The sequence below is a fragment of the Schistocerca nitens genome, chromosome 1 (assembly GCF_023898315.1).
Source record: "Schistocerca nitens isolate TAMUIC-IGC-003100 chromosome 1, iqSchNite1.1, whole genome shotgun sequence".
Lineage (NCBI taxonomy): Eukaryota > Metazoa > Arthropoda > Insecta > Orthoptera > Acrididae > Schistocerca > Schistocerca nitens.
Window position 1 is genome coordinate 135,003,876 of NC_064614.1, and position 16,280 is coordinate 135,020,155.

At 39.3% G+C, this 16,280-nt stretch overlaps 1 protein-coding gene across 2 annotated transcripts in view; it reads right to left on the reverse strand.

The window, feature by feature from the left end:
* The window catches only part of LOC126243098 (serine/threonine-protein phosphatase 6 regulatory ankyrin repeat subunit B-like), a 280,149-nt gene extending 264,596 nt beyond the window's left edge, over nucleotides 1-15,553 (reverse strand). Inside the window, exon 1 of one of the 2 annotated variants that reach the window (XM_049948139.1) lies at nucleotides 15,502-15,553. The gene's annotated coding sequence lies outside the window, so the exon portion shown is untranslated. The remainder of the gene's footprint in view (nucleotides 1-15,501) is intronic. The other variant, XM_049948138.1, reaches the window with a different exon arrangement.
* Between the last annotated feature and the right edge of the window lie 727 nt (nucleotides 15,554-16,280).

Here is a 16,280-nt window from a genome sequence, read left to right on the forward strand (position 1 = left end):
CCTCCACCACCGGCTTTTCTGAACTGGGAAGATGGAAGTTTTTCTTACAACACATTCTCCACTCGGGTAATTATCCTGGCCGCAAACTATGGTAAAATACTGTCCCCACAACCTCCACCCAACAGTTTCCATCCCCTCTGTCCTATCATCTCCCACCCATTCTCATCTTCCACTCTGTTTATCTGCTGCCCTCTGCCAACACACCCATCCACCTTTCCCCACTCCTCTCTCTCTCTCCCTCTCTCTCTCTCTCTCTTTTTCCAACAACCTCCTGATGCTGCACCTGTTGGCATTCTAGTCCTTGTGCATTCCACCAGACAGCACTCCTCTCTCCCCCCATCCACAAACTGCTATCTCTTCCCCTTCCCTGCCCCCTCCAGACTGCTGTTTTTATCCCAAATGATAGTTGCACTCTGGCCCAAGCTGTCAGAGTTGGCAGTCATATGTGCATGTGGTGGGCATCCTTCTCTTTTTCTAGAGAAGGCCATGGCCGAAAGCTTATGTGTAAGTATCTCTTAATTGTGCCTGTCTGCAACTTAACATTTCATCTTTATGGCAAGTAGCCATCTATCTTTTTTATACATTGTTGACATTCCTACCTGGAGTTTACATTGTTTAATTTTGGCATCTTCTGAGCTCAAACATAATGAGGCATCTCAAATAGAAAGTCTACCTCCAAAACAACCAGCAGGAATTCTGAAAATATCAGTCATGAAAGTCAGACTCAGTCCTTCCTCACTAGTTCCGGACTAAGGCTATCACATACATGCAGTATTTCTTGACTTCCAAAAAAGAATCTGACTCACAACCAAACCAATGCTTATTATGAAAGTATAATCATGAGGGTTATTGAAGAAAATCTGTGACTAGATTGAGGATTTCTTCATAAAGAGGATGCAGCATAATATCTTGGATGCAGCTCCATAAAAGTATCTTTAGGTGTGCTCCAGGGATGTGTCTTGGGACCTTTGCAGTTTATCATGTATTTTAATGCCTTGAGAGGCAGTACTGGTAGTTACTTCAGATATTTTGCAGGTTATGCTTTTATCTGTAATGAGGAGCTATTCATAACAACTGCACAAATATTCATTCAGATTTTGGCAAGATTTCAAATTTGTGCAAAGACTGACATCTTGCTTCAAGTATTCAGAAATGTAAAAAGGTGTACGTCACAGAAAGGAAAATCATAGAACACAGTAATTATAATATCAATGAGTCACAGTCAGAATCAGTAAATTTATACAAATACCACAGTGTTAACAATCAGTGGGGATATGAAATAAGATGATCACATGTACATTTACTGCAAACAATGTGAAGTGCATAGCAGAGGTACATGTACCACATGTTAGCATGTCATCATCATCAGTTATCTGCTATATTAGAAGGTCCTTTGCCTCTCCATTTTCTGCGAGCCATTGCTTCCTTCTTACGGCTGCTGTATGTTGTACCATCCATCATGTCATCCAGTATCTGGAATCTCTTCCTTCCTCACTTCCTTTTCCCTTCTACATAACCTTCTAAAACTGCTTTTATCAGTCCATCACTCTTTCTTAATATATGCATCTAGTAACTGTCTCTTCTCTCCCACTCTTCTCAGTACCTCTTCATTTTTTACTCTGTCCATCCAACTTATTCTTTCCATCTTCCACCATGTCCAGATCTCAAAAGCCTCCAGCCTTTCTCTGTCTTTCTTCCTCATAGTCCGTGTTTCAGTGCCATATAGAAGAACACTCCATACAAGACATTTTATGAGTCTCTTCCTGAGTTCTCTGTCCAGACCGCTGCAAAAAATTCTCCTTTTCTTATAAAATGCCTCTTTTGCCATTGCTATCCTTGTTTTAATTTCTGTGGTGCACTTCCAGTCGGTGTCTATCCTACTTCCAAGATACTTAAATTTTTGCACCTGTTCTAGTATTTGTCCATTCAGCATAATTTTTATTTCCTTATTTCCTTTTAGTGCCAATACTTTTGTTTTATTTGTGTTAATTTTCATTCCATATTTTTTTCCGTTAGTTTCAATGGTGTCCACCAAATCCTGTAATTCTTTTTCCCCTGTGGCTAGAAGGGCCATGTCATCAGCAAACCTCAAACACCCTGCTCTTCTTCCTCCAATTTCTACTCCTTTGTCATCTAATGAGCATTCGTCAATCATATTTTCCAAGTAGAGGTTGAAAAGAGTAGGTGATAGACAGCATCCTTGTCTTACTCCTTTTCCTAGTCCGATCCAGTCTGAACTTTCTCCTCTCACTTTAATTGAGGCTTTTTGATTAAGATATAATGAGTTTACAAGTCTTCTGGTTTTCCAGTCCACTCTCTTTTCCCTCATTATAGTCGCCAGCTTGTCCCAAACCACATTGTCAAATACCTTTTCTAGATCGATGAAGCACATATATAGGTCTCTTCCATTTTCAATAAACGTTTCTCCCAAGATTCATAGGAGCCCTATTGCATCTCTGGTGCCCGTATTCTATCTAAAGCCAAACTGCTCCATGCCAAGATTCTCCTCCATTACTTTTTCAAGTCTTTTATTAATTATTCTTAACATCACTTTGGCTGCATGTGAAATAACGCTGATTGTCCTGTGCTCGCTGCATTTCTTCGTTCCTTGTTTTTTCGGTAATGGAATCATTACTGTTTCCAGTAATGATGTGTTACATCCTAATCTCATATGGAGCACAGGAGGAATGGCTGTTTAAATACCTTGTGCATGTTGTAATGAGTCTAATCTCATCTTTGTGGTCCCTAAGGAGGAGGTACATAGTACATATCAGAAATATACTCACTTTAAACTCATCAGCAGGCCCTACAATGTAATCTACGAATTCACCATTTCTGTAAGCTATGAACATAGTCACATTCTAAGATACTAAGTCATCATAATGATTGGGATGACTTGTTGCAGTACCTTACAATTCCAAGATACATGAGAGCTACATCAGCGTGTGGATGCAATGCACTTGTTCATAACTTCTGGATTTTCAGAAGCTGGCATAACTGTCTCATTAGTTCTGACTTAAAATTGCTGCCATGACCTGTTATAAGAGCCTCTGGTGTTCCAATAATCAATTGTTGGCCATGGCTTGTGTCACTGTTTCAACTTGCTGGATGGAGATGGCAATCATTGAAACACCAGTAATAAATAGCTATGTTGTGACATTTGGAGCACAACATTATGTAGAAATGATTAAATGAATTGTGGACTGTGATAAATCTGTGAAAGAAGAGATTTAAAGTATTTAAGATGTGATGTGTGAGGAATTTGGTTCTTGTTGTTCAAATGAAAATTTCCAGAAGTTTCTTCCTAAAATTAAGGCAGATGCTTGATACCAGGATAACTCCTTTAGCCAGAAATACCCTTTGTTTGTGTTAGTTTGCATTTATGTTCTTCTTGCTTCATCCTTTTACTTCCAACACAGCCAAATTTCTTTATTTCATCTATCTTGTGGTCACCAATTTGTAGGTTAAGTTTATTTGATAGGACTGGAAAATAACTTCCATCCAGTTGCAAAATGATTCCTATGTGTACTTTTGATGAAGTGTAGCCATGTCCAAAATTCTAAAAAATTATGTTTATTGATAATCTCATTTTTGCTACTCCTCAAATTATTTTCAACTTTCTTTGGTTCCCCCTCAATCCATATTCTGCACTTATCAGACTGTTCCTTCCATTCAGAAGGTCTTGTAACCCTTCTTCACTTTCACTGATAGCAATGTCATCAGCAAGTCTTATCACAGACATACTTTTCTCCAAAATTTTAATCCCACTCCAAAACCTTTCTCTTATTTCCATCTTTGACTCTTCGATGTACAAACTGAACAGCATGGAAGAAATACTACATCCCTGACTTACAACATTTTTAATCTGAGCACTTTGTTCTAGAAAAGGTGACTTAGGAATTTTCCTTTGTGTGACACCACCTGTGCAAGATTGTGTGTTGATTTAAAGTTCTAAGTTCATAAATTTTACTGTTTACGTCTCTTCTTCTGCATAATCTTTCATTGTTTGTATCAATCAGTACCTGTTTGTATTGTGATATATCGTGAAATTTCGAACATTTGTGAGTGCCACAATAAACTAGTACTGTTATAGTCTATTGTATGCTTAAACTAAATTGTGCTCTTTTAAAATTTGTGATGACAGTAGGACTATCCTTGTTCAAAATCATGTTTCTCAAATTTCACTGAACAATTACATGAGAAATAGGTAAGTTTCAGAATTTTCAGACGCTTACAAAGCTATACTTTCATAAGTTAGTGCTACGAGTGTTTAGGATACATAATTTAATTTGTACCAAATCAGTATTTGTGGTTCACTGTTCAGCCAAAGTATACATCACCCCCAAGCTTCATTGTACATCAACAAATAAATGTGAATTTTTGAGAATATTTGAAAGCTACCATTGTTCTTTGCATAATCTACAAGCAATATTTAACAACTTGGCATTTGTGATAAAATTACTGTAGTAGATTTTCTAACAAACATATTGTGTTACATCTAGTTTTCTCTTAAAGAGGAGTAGCCTTATGTTTATTTATTTATTATTTATTTACATGTCAAGTTCCATAGGACCAAATTGAGGAGCAAATCTCCAAGGTCATGGAACATGTCAGTACACAAAATTACAACATAAAAGTAATAACAAATTAAAATAAAATGTTTATGAACCCCAAAAAACTCAAGCCATAACTTTAAGTAAACATAATCAACAATACAATAAGATTCAGCATAATTTTTCAAGGAACTCTTTGAAAGAATTGAAGGAGTCACCCATGAGGAAACTCTTCAGTTTAGATTTGAAAGCTTGTGGATTACTGCTAAGGTTTTTGTATTCTAGTGGTAGCTTATTGAAAATGGATGCAGCAGTATACTGCACATCTTTCTGCACAAGAGTTAAGGAAGTCCGAACCAAATGCAGGTTTGATTTCTGCCAAGTATTAACTGAGTGAAAGCTGCTTATTCTTGGGAATAAGCTAATATTGTTAACAAGAAATGACAGTAAGGAATATACATATTGAGAGGCCAATGTCAAAATACCCAGACTTGTGAACAGGGGTCCACAAGAGGTTCGTGAACTTACACCACTTATTGCCCGAACCGCCCATTTCTGAGCCAAATATATCCTTTTAGAATGGGAAGTTACCCAAAAATATAATACCACATAACATAAGTGAATGAAAAGAAGCAAAGTAGACTAACTAGAACGATCACTCACTTCAGATATGTTCAAGTAGTAAAAATGGCAGGATTAAGTCTTTGAACAAGATCCTGAATGTGGGCTTTCCACGACAGTTTACTATCTAGCTGAACACCTAGAAATTTGAACTGTTCAGTTTCACTAATGACATGCCCATTCTGTGAAATTAAAATTTCAGGTTTTGTTGAATTGTGTGTTAAAAACTGTAAAAACCGTGTCTTACTGTCATTTTGTATTAGTTTATTTTCTACAAGCCATGAACCTATATCGTGAACTGCACTATTTGAAACCAAGCCAATGTTGCACGTTGCACACAACATACTTTTTTTACAATGCTAGTGTCATCAGCAAACAGAAATATTTTAGAGTTATCCATAATACTAGAGTGCATATCATTTATATAAATAAGGAGCAGGAGTGGCCCCAACACTGATCCCTGGGGCACCCCCCACTTGACCGTACCCTACTCCGACCCCACATAACAGCCATTCTCAACACTGTGAATAATGACCTTTTGCTGTCTGTTGCTAAAGTTATGTTATCTGCATTTATCCTAGATTAACTCTGTTTTCAAGTTTGTTAACAACTATAACTAACATTAAAACATTTTAGGAAACTAGTAATTTTTACTACGGGTTTTTGTGTTGCCTTAACAGAAATCTCGTGTTGTGTATCTGCTTCAATTCTCGAAAAATCAGCAACTTTTTAGCTCAACAGATTAAAAGGTAATTAGCAGGTTTAACTTAAAGTTATTTGTTCACTGCCTGGTAATATACTGCATCAGATAAAATGCAGCCCCATAGCGAATGCTGTTCTCAAAAGGATGAGTTGGTTGACATTCATAAGTTGTTGGAAATCGCCCTGACTACTGTCAAATGATTGGCAGCTGCTGCAAATTTGTGTGTTGGAAGAACTTCCGAGAGTCATGTGCCTGTGACACAGGTACCAGAGTTACCTCAAGTACCATCCTCTCCTGTGGATCCTGTCTCCTCTGCAGAAACCACAGGATCTGCCATTACCTGTCCACTTGACTGCGAGTGGCATGTCAATGGTAGATCTAGATGTCCTATGCAGGGTGAATGGGGACCAGGGAGGATTCAGAGTGTTGTACTGATCCCCCTAACCAACAAGTGTGAGGTGATGTCTCTCACTGAAACTGAAAGTGAGCCAATGGGACTCACATCACCAGTTTTGGAGAAACCTGTTTTGTACAGAGTCAGGAGTAGGCAAACGCAAAAGGGTAGGGATCTATTAATCACCACGTGGGTAAGAAACAGGAACAGGAAAAGGTATTAATCTCTCGGTACTGCAAATACTGTTTGAGCACCTTTACTAGTGGATAAACATATGCAAACATATTACATAACTTGCAAGGTGGTGCGAAGTTGAAGTGAAGTGTCCTGGCTATCTGCACCTGATGAAATGGGCAGAATCTATAGCGATGCTCGTAGAGCTCTCCAGCGCTGGCTAGAGGGCGCTGTCAACAATGTCTGTCGTAGTGCCGACCTAAGAAGTGGCATCGTAGCTATCGATACCATAGAATTAAGGTAGCCCTTAGGGTAATGACAGTAGGGGACAGTAGAGGACACCAGGTGCACTCAGTGTATGTGCCTGTGGGACTCATTCAACACGTTGAAGAGCAGCCATTAAGGGAACTGGGTGCAAACAACTTCAGATCGTGGCACGCATTTAGAACAAATGATGCCTGTCGTCTGGGCTCCGAGGTCATTCTTGGTCATTCCAGTAACTGGCAGAGAAGACCAGCCTTGCACATGGAGTTTCAACAAAGCTCACAATTTGCAACATTGTCCCCATAACTGATTGTGGCCCTTTGGTTCTGAGTCAACTGTGTAGCGCCTCGAGAATTTTGGTTTAAGTTCTAGAGAAACTCGGCTTTCCACCATCTTGAACACCTGATATTTTAAGTAAGAGGGTGAGAGAGTGGAGATGTGTCTACCTCGCCACCAGTTTTTGTGTGTGCTGGATGCGCGTGTATTGGGAAAATACTGAAATAGTGACGGTCAATTGGCACAGACAAGTGTTTGCAGTGCGCGCCATAGAAGCTGTATGTCCAGTACAAGGAGCAAGTAAGCTCTATTCTTTGATGTGTAACAACTGCATTGTTGTGAACAAATGAATTATGTACTGAGCTAAACACATTTACTTTGGATTTTCTGGTGTTGGACTTGCGAGAAGCAAGAACTGGTTTTGTAGTGGTTATTAAACCACACATATTGTAATTGTATCTGTTAGTATCTAATGGTCCAAGACAGGGTTGACTCGCGAGAGTTGAATGCTTGTGTGAAACTTGTGAAGTTGTTTTATTGTGGAGATGAAAATATAACAGAGTTGAACAAAAGTATCCTGAGAGTACAGAATCATTTCAAGAGTAGAAAAGAAGTCTATTTTGAAATTCCTTTAACTAGCTATAGTCTTCAGAGATGAAGAGTTTGTGAAGATCGACACAGCCGTCTGACCTAAGAAGAAGATCGGCTGCACACAGTACGTGAGCCAACTGTGAGAGATGTGTGAGTCTTCCACCCCAGTACCACACTGTCTCCTGTCATCTGTAGACCATTAGAAGTTTAAGGACTGAACCAAAAACTTTGAAGGTTCTGTGGCAAACTAGACTGCAACTGCCTGAATTTGTGCCATAGAGTTGAGAAATGTAAGGTTCCCCTAAATAGGTCAGGTGTGCACTACACATCAGAGGCTGCTACTCAGGTAGCTGACTGTTTGTGGGGTGTACACAAGGGTGTTTAGATTAGGCAACTCTCCGTCCAATCAAAATAACAATAGCTGTAGGAAACCGAGAAATATCAGTGTAAGATCGAAAGACAAGCCTCCTACAGGTGAGAGTATTAAAATACTAATGGTCAACTGCCAAAGCATTCACAACAAAGTGCAAGAGTTCGAAGTGCTCATGAAAAACAGTTAAGCTCACAAAATACTAGGTATAGAAAGCTGGTTGAAACCTGAAACTGATAGCAGTGACATTTTAGGTGAAAATTTAAGTGAATATCAAAATCCTAGGCAAATGGGAAATGGAAGTAGTGTATTTGTCACAGTGCACAAGAAAATCAAACCCACCAAGATAGAAACTGAAGCTGAATGTGAGATTGTTTGGACAAGTCTCAGTATCAGGGGTGAACCGATATGATAAATGGATCCTTCTATCACCCACCAGATTCCTCTCCTCATGTAATTGAAAACTTTAGAGAAAACCTCAGTTCATTTGTACATAAGTTCCCCAATCATAATCATAGGTGGAGACTTTAATCATCCAACAATTAATTTGGACAATTAAAGTTTTGTTTCTCATGGGCATGATAAGATATCCTTTGAAACTTGACTAAATGCCATCTCTGAAAACCGCCTAGAACAGATAGTTAGGAACCCCATTAATGAACCGAGCGAGGTGGCACAGTGGTTTGCACACTGGACTCGCATTCGGGAGGACGACGGTCAATCCCGCATCCAGCCATCCTGATTTAGGTTTTCCGTGATTTTCCTAAATCGCTCCAGGCAAATGCCGGGACGGTTCCTTTGAAAGGGCACGGCCGACTTCCTTCCCCATCCTTCCCTAATCCGATGAGACCGATGACCTCACTGTTTGGTCTCTTCTCCAAAACAACCCAACCCACTCATGATGTGAATATATTGGATCTAATGGCAACAAATAGAACTGACCTCTTTGAGGATGTCCACATCAAAACTGGTGTTAGTGACCATGACATGGTTGCATTAACAATGATTACCAAAGAACAAAGGACAACTAAAACAAATTGAAAGATATATGTTCAGTAAACTAGATAAAAAATCAGTAGTGTCATATCTCAATGAGGGACTTGAAACTTTCAGTGCAGGTCAGGAGCATGACGAGGAACTCTGGCTCAAGTTTAAAAGAATAGTTGAACATGTACTGCACATACATGCACCCAGTAAAACAGTTCATAATGGGAGGGAATCTCCATGGTACATAGTCATTGTAAAGAAACTTCTAAAGAAACAGAAATTACTCATAACACATGTAAACAAAATGTAGGGTGTTTATAGATAGAGATATGCTCAATGAAACATGTTTGGTTGTCAAGAGAGCAACATGCGATGCTCCAATAACTACCATCGCAGAGTATTCTCACATGATCTTTCACAGAGCCCAAAGAAATTCTGATTGTATGCAAAGACTGTTAGTATTACCAAAGTTAGTGTCCAGTTCCTAGTGAATGAGACAGGAACTGAATTGAGGATAGCAAAGCAAAAGCTGAAATGCTTAACTCCATTTCAAAATCTTCCTTTACAAAGGAAAACCCAGGAGAATTGCCCCAATTTAATCTTCATACAACTGAAACGTTGAATGAAGTAAGTATTAGTGTCAGTGGTGTTGAGAAACATCTGAAATCATCAAACTAGAATAAAGCTACAGGTCCCAATGGAATCCCTGTCAGATTCCATGGTGAATTCACGGCTGAGTTAGTCCCTCTTCTAATTATGAGTATAATCTATTTTAGATCCCTTGAACAAAAAACCATGCCCAGTTCTTGAAAAAAAAACAGATCATGGGTAGCAGAAGTGATCCACAAAACTACTGTCCAATACCCTCGACATTGATTTGTTGTAGAATCTTAGAATATATACTGAGCTCAAACTTAATGAGGTATCTTGAACAGAATGACCTCCTCACCACCGGCCAGCATGGATTTCGAAAATATTATCACATGAAACTCAACTCGCGCTTTTCTCACATGAAACACTGAAAGCTTTGGATCAAGGCAAGCAGGTAGAAGCAGTCCTTCAGGATTTCCGAAAAGCATTTCTCAGTACTGCACCTACACTTATTGCCAAAAGTACAATCATATGGGGTATCAAGTGAAATTTGTGACTGGACTGAAAACTTTTTGCTAGGAAGGAAACAGCATGTTACAGTATATTGGATGGTGAGTCATTAACAGATGTAGAAATAACTTTGAGTGTGCTTCAGGGAAGTTTGTTGGGACCCTTTCTGTTCATGTTGTATATAGTAATGACCTCACAGACAATATTAATAGTAAAATCAGGCTTTTTTCAGATGATGCAGTTATCTGTAATGAAATACTATCTGAGAGAAGCTGCATAAATATTCAGTCAGGTCTTGGTAAGATTTCAGTGTGGTGCAAAATTTGGAAACTTGCTCTAAATGCTCAGAGATGTAAAATTTTGCACTTCACAAAATTAAAAAATGTAGCATCCTATGACTATAACATCAATGGGCCACTGTTGGATTCGGCCAACTCATACAAATACCTGGGTGTAGCACTTTGTAAGGATATGAAATGGAATGATCACATAGGTTCATTCGTTGGAAAAGCAGGTGATAGACTTTGGTTTATTGGTAGAATACTGGGGAAGTGCAATCAGCCTACAAAGGAAACTGTTTACAAATCACTTGTGTAAGCAATATTAGAATATTGTTCAAGTTTGTGGGACCCATATCAGATAGGACTAACAAGGGATATTGAACATGTACAGAGGAGGGCAGAATGAATTGTCACAGGTTTGTTTAATCTGTGGAAGAGTGTCACAGTGATATTGAAGGAAACGAAGTGGCAGATTATTGAAGACAGATGTAAACAACTCTGAGAAAGTTTATTAACAAAGTTTCAAGAACCAACTTCAAATGATAACTCTATGGATATACTACAACCCACTACGTATTGCTCACATAGTGATCATGAGGATAAGATTAGAATAATTACTGCATGCACAGTGACACTTAAACCATCATTCTTCCCACACTCCACACGTGAATGGAACAGGAAGAAACCCTAAGAAGTGGTACAATGAGATGTACCCACTGCCATGCACCTCACAGTGGTTTGCAGAGTATACATGTAGATGTAGGTCTTCCACTGTCAGTGTTCCCTCTTGGTTTTTGTACATACTGTATATTACCCATTTTTCCTATAGCCTACACCTACTTTTCTAAGAATTTTGAGTATCTTGGGCCATTTGAACTTGTCACATGCATTGTCTAAGATGACAAATCTTAAGAATGTGTCTAGATATTTCTTAAATTGTGCTTCTATTATCTAGCAAGCCATACCATTTTTATTTAGATGGATGCAAAAAGTATATATCTACAGTCTAAATCCAACAACTTTGGCTATAAAATTAGAGAAGATTTATTTTTAAAATTGGTGATTGATTAAACTTGTTTGATCTGCTTATGTTGTATAAAAATTCCTGCATCTATAGGTTTTTAGCTACAGTCTTCGAACTCACAATATATTTCTGAATAAACACTTTTCAATAACAATATTGCAGTGCTTTGTTATTCATAAGTATGATGCAGTATTCCTTTGGATGTGGATGCACGTATATCCATAATGTATATTCCCATACCAGGGAAACATTTTAATTAAAAATTGTTTGCTCGGTGTTGGTGGATAAATATGATACTGAAGTGGCTGAGTTGTTCAGAAGTATGACACAATGTTCGTATAAGCAATCATCAGCTGTATAACGGTATGAAGATATTGAAAATTTGTGCCAGACTGCAACTCGCATCCAGATTTCCACCCTTATTGCGAGCAGTTGCCTTGCCATTAGGCTATCTGAGCATGCTTTAAAGACCAAAACTTCAGAAGAATGTATTATTGTGCTACATATCAAGAATTGTAACCTGTTTTTATACACTATGTGATCAAAAGTATCTGGACATCTGGCTGAAAATGACTTGAAAGTCATCGCCCTCCATCGGTATGCTGGAATTCAATATGATGTTGGCCCACCCTTAGCCTTGATGACAGCTTCCATTCTCACAGGCATACATTCGATCAGCTGCTGCAATGTTTCTTGGGGAATGGCAGCCCATTCTTCACGGAGTGCTGCACTGAGGAGAGGTATCTATGTCGATCGGTGAGACCTGGTACGAAGTCGGCATTCCAAAACATCCCAAAGGTGTTCTATAGGATTCAGGTCAGGACTCTGTACAGGTCAGTTCATTACAGGGATGTTATTGTTGTGTAACCATTCCGCCACAGGCCGCGCATTATGATCAGATGCTCGATCGCCATCCCTGAATTGTTCTTCAACAGTGAGAAGCAAGAAAGTGCTTAAAACATCAATGTAGGCCAGTGTTGTGGTAATGTCACACAAAACAGCAAGGGGTGCAAGCCCCCTCCATGGAAAACATGACCACATCACAACACCATCACCTCCGAATTTTACTGTTGGCACTACACATGCTGGCAGATGATGTACACTGGGCATTCACCATACCCACACCCTGCCATAGGATCACAACATTGTGTACTGTGGTCCATCACTGCACACAACATTTTTCCACGGTTCAATCATCCAGTGTTTATGCTCCTTACACCAAGCGAGGCATCATTTGGCATTTACTCGTGTGATGTGTGGCCATGACCGGCCGCTCGACCATGAAATCCAAGTTTTCTCACCTCCCGCCTTACTGTCATAGTACTTGCAGTTGATCCTGATGCAGTTTGGAATGCCTGTGTGATGGTCTGGATAGATGTCTGCCTATTACACATTACGACCCTCTTGAAACGTCAGTGTTCTCTGTCTGTCAACAAACAAGGTCGGATTGTACGCTTTTGTGCTTTATGTGTCCCTTCATGTTTCCACTTCACTATCACATTGGTAACAGTGGACCTACGGATGTAGAGACATATGACACAAGTGATATCCAATCACCTCACTATGTTTGAAGTCCATGAGATACACGGAGTGCCCCATTCTGCTCTCTCACAATGTGTAGTGAGTACTGAGTTTGCTGATATGGAGTACCTGGCAGTAGCTGGTAGCAGAATGCACCTAATATGAAAAACATATGATTTTGGGGGTGTAAGGATACTTTTGATCACATAGTGTACATATGCAATGAATCATTCAATGTTGGATAAAGTACACTACTGGCCATTAAAATTGCTACACCAACAAGAAACGCAGATGATAAACGGGTATTCATTGGACAAATATATTATACTAGAGCTGACATGTCATTACATTTTCACGCAATTTGGGTGCATATATCCTGAGAAATCAGTAACCAGAACAACAACCTCTGGCCATAATAACGGCCTTGATACGCCTGGGCATGGAGTCAAACAGAGCTTGGATGGCTTGTACAGGTACAGCTGCCCATGCAGCTTCAACACAATACCACAGTTCAACAAGAGTAGTGAGTGGCATATTGTGATGAGCCAGTTGCTCGGCCACCATTGACCAGACGTTTTCAATTGGTGAGAGATCTGGAGAATGGACTGGCCAGGGTAGCAGTCGAACATTTTCTGTATCCAGAAAGGCCCGTACAGGACCTGCAACATGCAGTCATGCATTATCCTGCTGAAATGTAGGGTTTCGCAGGAGTCGAATGAAGGGTAGAGCCACGGGTCATAACGCATCTGAAATGTAACATCCACTGTTCAAAGTGCCATCAATGGGAACAAGAGATGACCAATATGTGTAACCAATGGCACCCAATCCCATCACGCCGGGTGATACGCCAGTATGGCGATGATGAATACACGCTTCCAATGTGTGTTCACAGCGATGTCGCCAAACACGGATGCGGCCATCATGATGCTGTAAACAGAACCTGGATTCATCTGAAAAAATGACGTTTTGCCATTCGTGCACCCAGGTTTGTCATTGAGTACGCCATCGCAGGCACTCCTGTCTGTGATGCACCGTCAAGGGTAACCGCAGCCACGGTCTCTGAGCTGATAGTCCATGCTGCTGCAAACATCGTCAAACTGTTCGTGTAAATGGTTGTTGTCTTGCAAACGTCCCCATCTGTGGACTCAGGGATCGAGACGTGTCTGCACGATCCATTACAGCCATGCAGATAAGATGCCTGTCATCTAGACTGCTAGTGATACAAGGCCGTTGGGGTCCAGCACGGCATTCCGTATTACCCTCCTGAACCCACCGATTCCATATTCTGCTAACAGTCATTGGATCTTGACCAACGCGAGCAGCAATGTTGCGATACGATAAACCGCAATCACGATAGGCTACAATCTGACCTGGCCTATTTAGGGCCATATATATGGATTGCGCAAGGTGACCTGTGCCATCCCTTGCTGCCGTATTCCATAAGGGTTAACATTCTTAGTCGTAAGTTTGAACTGCCGACTGTTAACAAACCCTTACTCTTTAGTGCTTGCTTGCTCATGGCGTGAGCCACAGCATTCTTCTAAACATGTTGAGCATGCCTCACTGGCTCAGTTGCAGATGCAGTGAAAGAGAGTACCTCACACATGTCGGTAGCAACGATGGGCTTAACAACTTTACAACTGAAGAGCTTGAGGCAAAGTGGCTTTATAACAATCTGATCATTCGTGTTGACTTTTAGCTATGAGATAAAGTTATGGATAACACTACATGGGCCAAAAATATTGCGATAAAGCACTTTTTACTACAGAGAATGGCCAATATTCCTACGAGACAGGCTCTTCTGTGACAAACAGGCACCAAGAGCAACTAAGTGGAAAAGGAACTCACATTATCCTCAGAATGTCACCACCACAGTTAGAAGCAGTGCCAGTGCATAATGTCTTAAAAACTAAATTTGATGTGTTATGATTTTTTATAGAAGAAGTGAAGCCAGGTGTGCTGTGCCTGCGTGAACACAGGTTATCAGCCAATACCGAATACCTAAATTTGGTAAAAGTATGGTACAGAACAACTACTTCCTTTGTTGGTGTACCGCCATACACCAACAGAAAGCTCAGTGAAGCCTGACATTGTCAGGAAGGAGACATTGGTCTCAATGTAATTTATTGAATAAAAACTGTTTTAATATAAAAAAGTTTTACTGCCTAGACTGTAATTTACAGTATACAATTCAAGCATGATCGCTAGTTTTGGTTGATTTTGACAGCCATCTGAATGATCTGAAGATGGTTGTTGAAAGCAACCACAACTAGTCATCATTGTATACTGTAAATTGCAGACTAGGCAGTAAAAGTTTTTTACATCAAAAAATTTTTATTCCATAAAAAGCTCAGTGATAAAGACACTGATTTAAAAAGCTACTGTGTGGACCTAAATTTAAAGGTGACTGTTTTGTAATTGTTAGATCTTAACATAATTGTTGTCTAAACATACTATTCTCCAAATGGGAACTTTGATAATGCTCTCATTCAAATTGAATCTTGCGTGTGCTATTTAATGCACTTCAAATAAAAAATTGCACTGTGTGATGATTTCAGTGCACGCTTCAATGAAGAGAGTGCTAAGGAGAGAGAATTTACAAATCTAGTAGGCTAAGGACTACTTGCAGCAAACAACTTACCAGCCGAAACTGACACCTGCCGTGACATTGCGATCACAAATCTAAATACTGGGGACTATGAGATGACTATAATTGACCCAATGATCTCCGACCACAGAGCACATGTGTTATGTCTCGTGTAGTGGGATGCCTGAGAAACAACAGGTTCCAAACCAACATGAGAAAGATACAACAGGATATTTTATTTTTTATTTATTTATTTTTATTTTATTTTATTTGGCCATCTGTAGACAATAAATACTGTATGAATGTTGTCCAAATGTACACTTAAATTTATGGGAAATCGTTCCATGGAAATTGAACATACAAATAAGTAAACAAAAAAATACAGACAGAAATATATAAGGTCATACAATACGTAGTAACACAAAATAATGCAAGTCATACAATACATAGCAACATTGAATAATACAGAATCATAAAACATATTTAAAAAATCAACTTTATGCATGTGTATGGTTGTGGTATTATAACTGCATAGTCTGATTTCCATGGGGCTTTACTTTTATCCTCACTAGATAGCAAGTCCTTATCTACACTAAATTAATAGAGTAGAGATTTTTCATCACAAAACAGGCATCCGTTACATATGCAAACACAATAAAAGGTTTAGAGGTGAAAGACAGTATATTCAGTTTTGCCATAATATAAACATTTCCAGAAAATGTTTATTGGCATAAATAGTCATTTATCAAATAGAAACATTGCCAGAGTAGAAATTTTTTAAATTCTGCTTCAAATTTGTTTTCATCTTCTAACTTTCTGATGCTGACTGGCAG